The 9,293-nt window shown below is 44.2% G+C and overlaps 1 non-coding gene across 1 annotated transcript; it reads left to right on the top strand.

Annotated features, from left to right (window-relative positions):
- Nucleotides 1–2,457: 2,457 nt before the first annotated feature.
- On the top strand, nucleotides 2,458–2,622 carry LOC115835662. The gene has a single exon (XR_004030691.1). It is a non-coding gene; the product is annotated as a U1 spliceosomal RNA (small nuclear RNA).
- The last annotated feature ends 6,671 nt before the right edge of the window (nucleotides 2,623–9,293 follow it).

The following is a 9,293-nucleotide window of genomic DNA, read 5'->3' as shown; positions in this document are numbered from 1 at the left end:
ATGGGATATTTCCCAGGACTATTTCTATATTGGAATTAAATCCATGCACATTGGATCAGCAGCACCCCACTAGTAGAGACTGTACTAAAGTCAGCCCCCAGTCCAAGAGAACTAGGTGGCCACTTGGGCTGGCCTCTGGATCTGTTGCTGGAGGAAGTCTACCAAACCATGGGCAGGCAGCCACAAGGGCAATCCCCAGCAAGCCCCAAATTTGTAACTGCCCAATGAGTTCACCTTGCCTGCTGCCTAGACAAAGTTAATTTATCAAGACGGGAATTGCAATAAAGAAAGAGTAACTCACGCAGAGCCAGCTTGGCGGGAGACTGGAGTTTTATTATAACTCAAATCAGTCTCCCCAAGCATTCAAGCATACAGAGATGGGCATTTTTAACGATAATTTGGAGGGTGAGGGAAAACCAGTGAGTCAGGAGTGCTGATTGGCTGGGTTGGAGGTGAAATCATAAGGGGTCAAAGCTGTCTTCTTGGGCTGAGTCAGTTCCTGGGTAGGGGCCCCAAAATCAGATGACCCAGTTTATCAATCTGGGTGGTGCCAGCTGATCCGTCAAGTGTGGGGTCTGCAAAATATCTAAAGCACTAACATTTCATTTTACAATAATGATGTTATCCCCAGGAGCAATTTGGGGAGGGTCAGAATCCTGTAGTCTCCAGCTACGTGACTCCTAAACCATAATTTCTACTTTTGTGGCTAATTTGTTAGTCCTACAAATGCAGTCTAGTCCCCAGGCAAGAAGGAGTTTTGTTTTGGAGAAGGGCTGTTATCTCTGTTTTAAACTATAAATTAAAAACTAAGATCCCCCTGAAGTTGGTTCAGACCATGCCCAGGAATGAAGAAGGACAGCTTGGAGGTTAGAAGCAAGATTTTAGGTAAGATCTCTTTCACTGTCTCAGTTATGATTTTGCAATGGTGGTTTCACAGACACACTGCTAATCCTCTTACCTAATCCAGTAGACTTTGCCCCAGCCCTTGAAGTTGTGTCCCCCTGGCCCGCCCAACACATAGGGCACAGCCTGTACTTTCACCAGTAATCACCCCTTCCCCAAATGCACTGGATCCCACAGATGACAAGGCCTCATTTCTTAACCAGGATATGGCAAAGTGCTCTCTACAGCATAAAAGCCACCCAAGCCGGGTGCGGTGGCTCATGCTTGTAATCCCAGCACTTTGGGAGGCCGAGGCGGGCGGATCACGAGGTCAGGAGATCGAGACCACGGTGAAACCCCGCCTCTACTAAAAATACAAAAAAATTAGCCGGGCGTGGTGGCGGGCGCCTGTAGTCCCAGCTACTCGGAGAGGCTGAGGCAGGAGAATGGCGTGAACCTGGGAGGCGGAGCTTGCAGTGAGCCGAGATTGCGCCACTGCAACCCAGCCTGGGCGACAGAGTGAGACTCAGTCTCAAAAAAAAAAGCCACCCAAAAATTTGATGATAAAGATGGATCAATCTCTGGAGCCCCAATAATGACAAAAAGGGAAGTGTGTGTGTGTGTGTGTGTGTGTGTGTGTGCATGCACGTGTAGGTGCAGGGTGGGGGAGCATTACAAGATGTACAAAGCAGTGGAATGGATTTTTGCAGGGACTACTTATAGAATCAGTCAGGTCCTTTGCTTTTAGATACCTCCCATAGCTCTTAGCTGTGTATGACTGGTTCCTTCAGTAGCTCCTGCTCTTAGCAGCTAAGAAGGTCTTGCTTGGAGAGATGAGGTACTTGCCTTCACTTACCCACTGAATTTAAAACCTAGTTTAACCCTCCTTGCTTTGTGAGGTTTCCTCACAGTCTTCTAATCATGTCCTTCTAATGGGTGAAGCTGAAGGAGAAGACCCCAGGAATGGCTTTAGAGCTGAGGGCCACTTTAAGGAGACACTCCTTGGACTTTAAATTATGAAAACAAAACACACCGAACCAAAGCAAAAGCCACTGGAATAATGACATAATGGCCACACTGGAGTTGTATTTGTTTTCTCCTGAGCAATAACACTTTAAAGCTGCCTTGAAGGTTGTTGCCTGGTAGCAGAGATTTGCAATGGGGGAAGGCAAATTTAGAAATATATTCTATGACAATATATATTCTTCTTTATAGAGAAGGTAAAAGGATGAATTGATAAGGATTCTGTTTTTTCAGAGCAGAAGAACTTGATAAGGAGTCTTAAGAAACTGGTATTTTAAAAACAAAAAATCAAGTTGCTATTATAGCATTGTGACACTTCTGCATAATTTCCTAACAAAGACCAGCATTCATAGTGCTGAGGAACAGACTTTTCCAGGCATTTTACGGAATAAGCTGTAAAACGCTGCCTTTGCCTTTGCTGGTGGCCTGCTTGGCATAGCTTCTCTGGGTCTCTGCTTAACTTTCCCAGACAGCACAGCACTTTGAAACACTCTCCCCACTGAATACAACTAACAAGTTGTTGATAAATCTCTAATATCAAAACTTATTTGGATTCTTACCAGGCAGGGGAGATGCCATGATCATGAAGGTGGTTCTTCCAGGGTGAGGCTCATCCATTGCACTCCGTAGGTGTGCTTCCCACTGTGATTTCCCCAAATGCGGGAAACTCGACTGCATAATTTGTGGTAGTGAGGAACTGTATTCGTGCTTTCCTCTGGGGAAAAAAAAAGGAAAAACTTACTTGGAGTTTAAAATATAATTAATTAAAAATTAACCCTGTGGGGTCATATATCTAGGGGAGACTTTAGCCCATCACCGATACTGGATCTGGATAACCTGCAATAACCCAGTGTCTGTGATGGGTTAGTCTCCCCTTAACTTATCACAGATACTGGGTTATTGCAGGTCTGGATTACATAGTGTACTAACAAGAAAAATCAGTGTGCCATAGGTCCTTGGTGTTCCAAAAGTCAGAACAGTTATAAAATCCTGACTATGGCTTTCTCCATTGCTTCATCAGCTATTCAGTTACTCACACCAGCTATTCACAACAAAAGAAAGAAGCAACAAAAAACAAAAAACCATAAAGTTTCTTGAAGAACTTGTAAATAAGGTTGACAATGAACATTAAACTAGTAAGATCTATATGCAATAAAAGAGATTAATAGAGGCCACCCTGAGGAACCATTAACATATTTTCTATTAACAAACCTGAAGAAAGCACTAAGAAGAGTTAGGAAAAGAGAGTCAGAGAGCAGGAATTTTAGTCTAGAACTATCCAAGGAGAGAGGCACTTTGGTAGTGGTAGCAGGGCTGGTGGCACAGGAAGAGTGGAAGCAAGGAGACCAGCTGAGGTTCCTGCTATATGCCAGCCGGGAATGGTGATTTGGACTTGGATAAATGGTGGAAGTGGAGGTGGAGAGGTAGGTATTTTGGAGGTAGGATCCATGGAATTTTGTAAGGTGTCAGCTTATGGGAGTTGAGGAGAAGATAGCAGAAAGGCTGACTCCCAGATTTCTGGCATGACTAACTGAAAGGATGAAGATACTCTCAGCTGAGATTTGGGGAGGAGCAGATTTGGGGAAAGTATCAAACGTGTAATTTTGGGTAGGCCAAGGTTTGAGATGGTGTCTTTGTCTATTTTGTGTTGCTATAAAGGAATATCTGAGGCTGGGTGATTTATAAAGGAAAGAAGTTTATATGGCTTATGGTTCTGCAGGCTACACAATAAGCATGGTGCCAGCATCTGCTCAGCTTTTGGTGAGGGGATGCAGGTTGCCTCCACTATTGGCAGAAGGGAAGGGGGAAGGAGAGTGAGCATGTGCTGAGATCACATGGTGAGAGAGGAAGCAAGAGAGAGCAGGGAGGTGCTAGGCTCTTTTTACCAACCAGTTTTCATGGAACTAACAACCAGCATAATAATAGAGTGAGAACTCACTCACTTTACCTGCCCCCACCACCCCACAAAGGGAGGGCATTAATCTATTCATGAGAGGTCATCCTTCCTGACCAAACATTTCCCATTAGACCCCACTTCCAACATTCAGATCAAATTTCAACATGAAGCTTGGGGAGACAAACATCCAAACTATAATATTCTGCCCCTTTCCCCCCAAACTCATGTCCTTCTCACATGCAAAATACATTCTACCCCAATAGTCCCCAAAGCGTTAACTTGTTCCAACATCAACTTAAAAATATGAAGTCCAAAGACTCATCCAAGACTCAGGGCAAATTCCTTCCAGCTATGAGCCTGTAAAATCAAAAACAAGTTATTTAATTCCCAGATGCAATGGTTGTACAGGCATTAGGTAAAGATTTTCATTCCCCAAAGGAGAAATTGGCCAAAAGAAAGGTAACAGGCCCATGCAAGTCTGAAACCAAGTAGGGCAGACAGGCAGACATTAAATCTTCAAGCTCCACAATAAACTTTGACTCCATGTCCTGCATTCTGGGAACACTGGCTTGAGGGATGGGCTCCCAGTGCCTCAGACAGCCCTACCCCTATGGCTTTGCTGAGCACTGTCTACATGGCTGCTCTTATGGGTTGGAGTGGAGTGCCTGAGGCTTTCACAGACTGAGGTGCATGCTGCTGGTGACTCCATAATGCTAGGGTGGAGGCCAGCAGCCCTGCTTCCACAGCTACTAGGCACTGCCCTAGTACAGTTTCTCTGCAGTGGCTTGCCCCGGTGGCAGGCTTCTGCCTGGGCATTCGGGATTTCCAATACATCCTCTGAAATCTAGGTGGAAGCTGCCAAGCCTCTAACACTCTTGCGTTCTAGGAGCCTGCAGACAACACCGTGCAGAAGCTGCCAGAACTTAAGGCTTACGCCCTCTGGAACAGCAGCCTGAGTGGTACCTGGGGCTGTTTGGAGCAATTAGAGCTAGAGCTAGAGCAATTGGGATGCTCCCCACATCCTGCGGTGGCACAGGGCAAAAGCATCCCAGGCCTGTCCCCTGAAACCATTCTGTCCTCATAGGCCTCTGAGCCTGTGATGGGAGGGATGACCTCAAAGATTTCTGAAATGTCTTTGAGGCCTTTTCCCCATTATTCTATTAGCACCGTTTCCCTTTTATCCATGGTAGTCTCTCTAGCAAGTGGTTGCTCCACATCACCCTTGGATTCCTCACTTGAAAACATTCTTTCCTTCTCTACCACATGACCAAGTTATAAATGTTCCAAATTGTTTTGCTCTGTTTCTCTTTTAAATAGAAATTCCACCTTCAGATCATTCTTTGCTGCTGTTTCTGATCATAAGTAAAGTTAACTGTTAAAAGTAGCCGTGCCACTTCTTGAATGCGTTGCTGTTTAGACATTTCTTCCACCAGATACCCTAGGTCATCACTCTTAAGTTTGGCCTTCCACAAAGCCCTAGGCCATGAACACAATGCAGCCAAGTTCTTTGCTACGGCATAATATAGGTGACATTCGCTCCAGTTCCCAATAAGTTCCTCATTTCCATCTGAGACTTTGTCAGCATGGCCTTTACTGTCTATATGTCTATAAACATTTTGGTCACAACGATTTAACCAATATGTAAGAAGTTCCTAAATTTTTCTAGTCTTTTTATCTTCTTCTCAGCCCTCCAAACTCTTCCAACCCCTGCCCATTAACTAGTCCAAAGCCATTTCCCCATTTTCAAGTATCTTTTTTTTTATTATTTATTTTTTTTTTGAGACAGAGTCTCACTCTGTCGACCAGGCTGGAGTGCAGTGGTGCGATCTCCACTCACTGCAAGCTCCGCCTCCTGGTTTCACACCATTCTCCTGCCTCAGCCTCCCTAGCAGCTGGGACTACAGGCGCCTACCACCACACTCGGCTAATTTTTTGTTTTTTAGTAGAGACAGGGTTTCACCGTGTTAGCCAGGATGGTCTCGATCTCCTGACCTTGTGATCCACCCACCTTTGCCTCCCTAAGTGCTGGGATTACAGGCATGAGCCACCATGCCTGGCCATTTTCAAGTATCTTTATAGAACACCCCACACCTCAGTATTAATTTTCTGTCTTCATCTGTTTTGTGTTGCTATAAAGGAATACCTGAGGCTGAGTAATTTATAAAGAAGAGGTTTATGTGGCTTACAGTTCTGCAGGCTGTATGATAAGCATGGCACCAGCATCTGCTTCTGGTGAGGGCTTCAGGCTGCTTCCACTCATCTTGAAGATAAAGAGGAGCCAAGGTGTGCAGAGAGTACATGGTGAGAGAGGAAGCAAGAGAGAATAGGGGGGTGCCAGTCTCTTTTTAACAAACAACTTTGGTGGGAACTAACAGAGCAACAATTTACTCACTCACTCTCACTTCCTCAACCACAGAGGGAGGGCATTAATTTATTCATGTGTCGTCCATGCCCATGGCCCAAACACATCCCATTAGGTCCTACCTTCAACATTGGGATCAAATTTCAACATGAGGTGTTGGGGGACAAACATCTAAACTATAGCAGATGCCTATAGCAGACATCCAGGTGAAATGACCAAGCAATATAGGGCACATGCTATATAGGAGACGGAAAGTCTAGGTTTGAAGGTCTAGATGAAATTTGAAAGCAGTAAAGTGAGAATAAGATAATCTAGGGACTGAACATACAATTTAAAAAAGGACATAGCTCAGGTTCAAGCTCTGAGCAACCAACATCAAGGAACTAGGAAAGGTGAGGAGGAACCGGCAAAGGATCCTGAGAATAAGCGAAGGCACAAAAAGCAGGGTTTTCTTTTCTTTCTGTCTTTCTTTTCTTTCTTTCTTTCTTTCTTTTTTTTTTTTTTTTTTTTTTTAAGACAGAGTCTCGCTCTGTTACCCAGGCTGGAGTGCAGTAGAGCGATCTTGGTTCACTGCAAGCTCCACCTCCCAGGTTCACTCCATTCTCCTGCCTCAGCCTCCCAAGTACCTGGGACTACAGGCGCCCGCCACCACGCCTGGCTAATTTTTTGTATTTTTTTTAGTAGAGACGGGGTTTCACCGTGTTGGCCAGGATGCTCTCAATCTCCTGATGTCGTGATCTGCCTGCCTCGGCCTCCCAAAGTGTTGGGATTACAGGCGTGAGCCACCGCACCCAGCCAAAAAGCAGTGTTTTAAGAAAAAAGTGCTCAAGTGTTTAATACTGATAAGAAGTCAAGATGGAAACCAAAGAATATCTAGTGGATTCAGCAACAAGGAGGTAATTGGTAATCATGCAAAAGGAGTTTTGGTGAAAAGATGGGAGTGGGAGCCATATTGGGACAGGATCATTCATCCATTTATTCAGCAACTATGTAATAAGTGTCTATGACATGCTGGTACAAGGTGCTGGGGATACAATGAATCTGACAGACACAATCCCCACTTAGGGGAGGAGAAGCCATTAAGCAGATAATCATAGAAGTAATGACTCAAACACAATTATGGTAAGGGCTATGAAGGAAAAGAAAAGAAAACCATGAAAGTGTGTAGCAGAGGAACCTAGTCTAGCTTGAAAGCAAGGGAAGTTTGCCCTGAGGGAGTGATAGATAAAGCTGTACTTGAGAGACTTGAGTTGTGACAGCAGTGAGGCTAGGGAGGGAGATTGTATGTTCCAGGCAGAAGGAACCACAAACGTGGAGTCCAAGAGGGTGAGACCATCATGAAAAGTCAGCAGTGTGGCAGAATCACAGTGAACAAGGAAAGAGTGGCACAAAACAACAAAAACAAAACAACAACAGCAACTAGAGCCTAGCAAGTGACCCAACCCAGGGGTTCACATAGATCCTCCAGTGTTTTACACTGTAGGAAATGCAAGGGTGCAAGAAGAAAGGTAGTAACAAGGCCTATGGCTGAAGACCTTAGGGCAAAAGCTGGAAAATTATGCTTCTCTAAGGTGAGGAGTTCACTCTGATGTACAAAGTCTATTTTTTTCAATCAAAAAATAATCGAATAGCACTGACTTGTATTCATTCATGTGAAGTCACCTGAAATGATATCTGTTGCATTTAAATGCTCATTAATAATATAAATGACTTAACAAATCCATTTCAATGGATATTCAATATTCCACTTCAATGGATATACAATATTCCACTTCAATGGATATTCAATATTCCACTTAGATAAGTCACACAGCCTTATGACAACTCACATAACATATATAAACAGACAGAGATAAACACCTCCTCCCCCTCAGTTGATTTATTCAGCATGTTAGAGCAGTGAAGAATGGTTTCAGTCTTATAACCAAGTTAGAGTGAAGACACTGGCCACATAATACACAGGCTCCATTTGTAAAACAATTCTGAGTCTCGGGCAACTGTTCTCTTGAAAGCTTACAGTTTTTAAAAGCAGTCATTGTCCAAAGCTGGGAGAACTTAAGTCTTCTCAAATGAGCATGTGAATGAAAGGAGAGAGGTAAACAAAAAATAAAATTTAAAAAGATGAGGTCTGATATGGGAGCAGCTGGATAAGAAACTAAAAAAGGGGCCGGGCGCAGTGGCTCACACCTAGAATCCCAGCACTTTGGGAGGCCAAGGCAGGCAGATCGCTTGAGCTCAGGAGTTCGAGACCAGCCTGGGCAACATGGTGAAACCCTGTCTCTACTAAAAATAAAAATAAAAAATAAGGGGTGGAGCCAAGATGGCTGAATAGGAACAGCTCCAGTCTACAGCTCCCAGCGTGAGTGACGCAGAAGATGGGCGATTTCTGCATTTCCAACTGAGGTACCGGGTTCATCTCACTGGGGAATGTTGGACAGTGGGTGCAGGACAGTGGGTGCAGCGCAACGAGCATGAGCGGAAGCAGGGCGAGGCATTGCCTCACCTGGGAAGTGCAAGGCGTCAGGGAATTCCCTTTCCTAGTCAAAGAAAGGAGTGACAGACAGCACCTGGAAAATCGGATCACTGCCACCCTAATACTGCGCTTTTCCAATGGTCTTAGCAAATGGCACACCAGGAGATTATATCCCACGCCTGGCTCAGAGGGTCCTACGCCCACAGAGCCTCGCTCATTGCTAGCACAGCAGTCTGAGATCAAACTGCAAGGAGTTCATGAACAGCCTGGGCAACGTAGTGAGATCCCATGACTATTTTTCATTTAAAAAATAATAAAAATTGAAAGTCAAATAAAATAAAATAAATTTGGATTAAATCTTAAAGCAAAATTCAACTCTATGCTGTGTACAAGGCATCCAAAACAAAGTAAATCCAAAATCTTTACAAAGGTAAACTAGAAGAAAGCAATGGTTATAATTTTTTGGTTTTTTGTTTGTTTGTTTTTCTTTCTTCCTTTTTATTTTCTATTAGACTTTAAATTCTAGGGTACATGTGCACAACGTGCAGGTTTGTTACATAGGTATACATGTGCCACATTGGTTTGCTGCACCCATCAACTCATCATTTACATTGGTATTTTTCCTAATGCTATCCCTCCCCGAGGGCCCCACCCCC

Source organism: Nomascus leucogenys, chromosome 6 (assembly GCF_006542625.1).
Source record: "Nomascus leucogenys isolate Asia chromosome 6, Asia_NLE_v1, whole genome shotgun sequence".
Classification (NCBI taxonomy): domain Eukaryota; kingdom Metazoa; phylum Chordata; class Mammalia; order Primates; family Hylobatidae; genus Nomascus; species Nomascus leucogenys.
The sequence above is the reverse complement of the archived record's forward strand: the minus strand, read 5'-3'. Positions and strand labels throughout refer to the sequence as shown.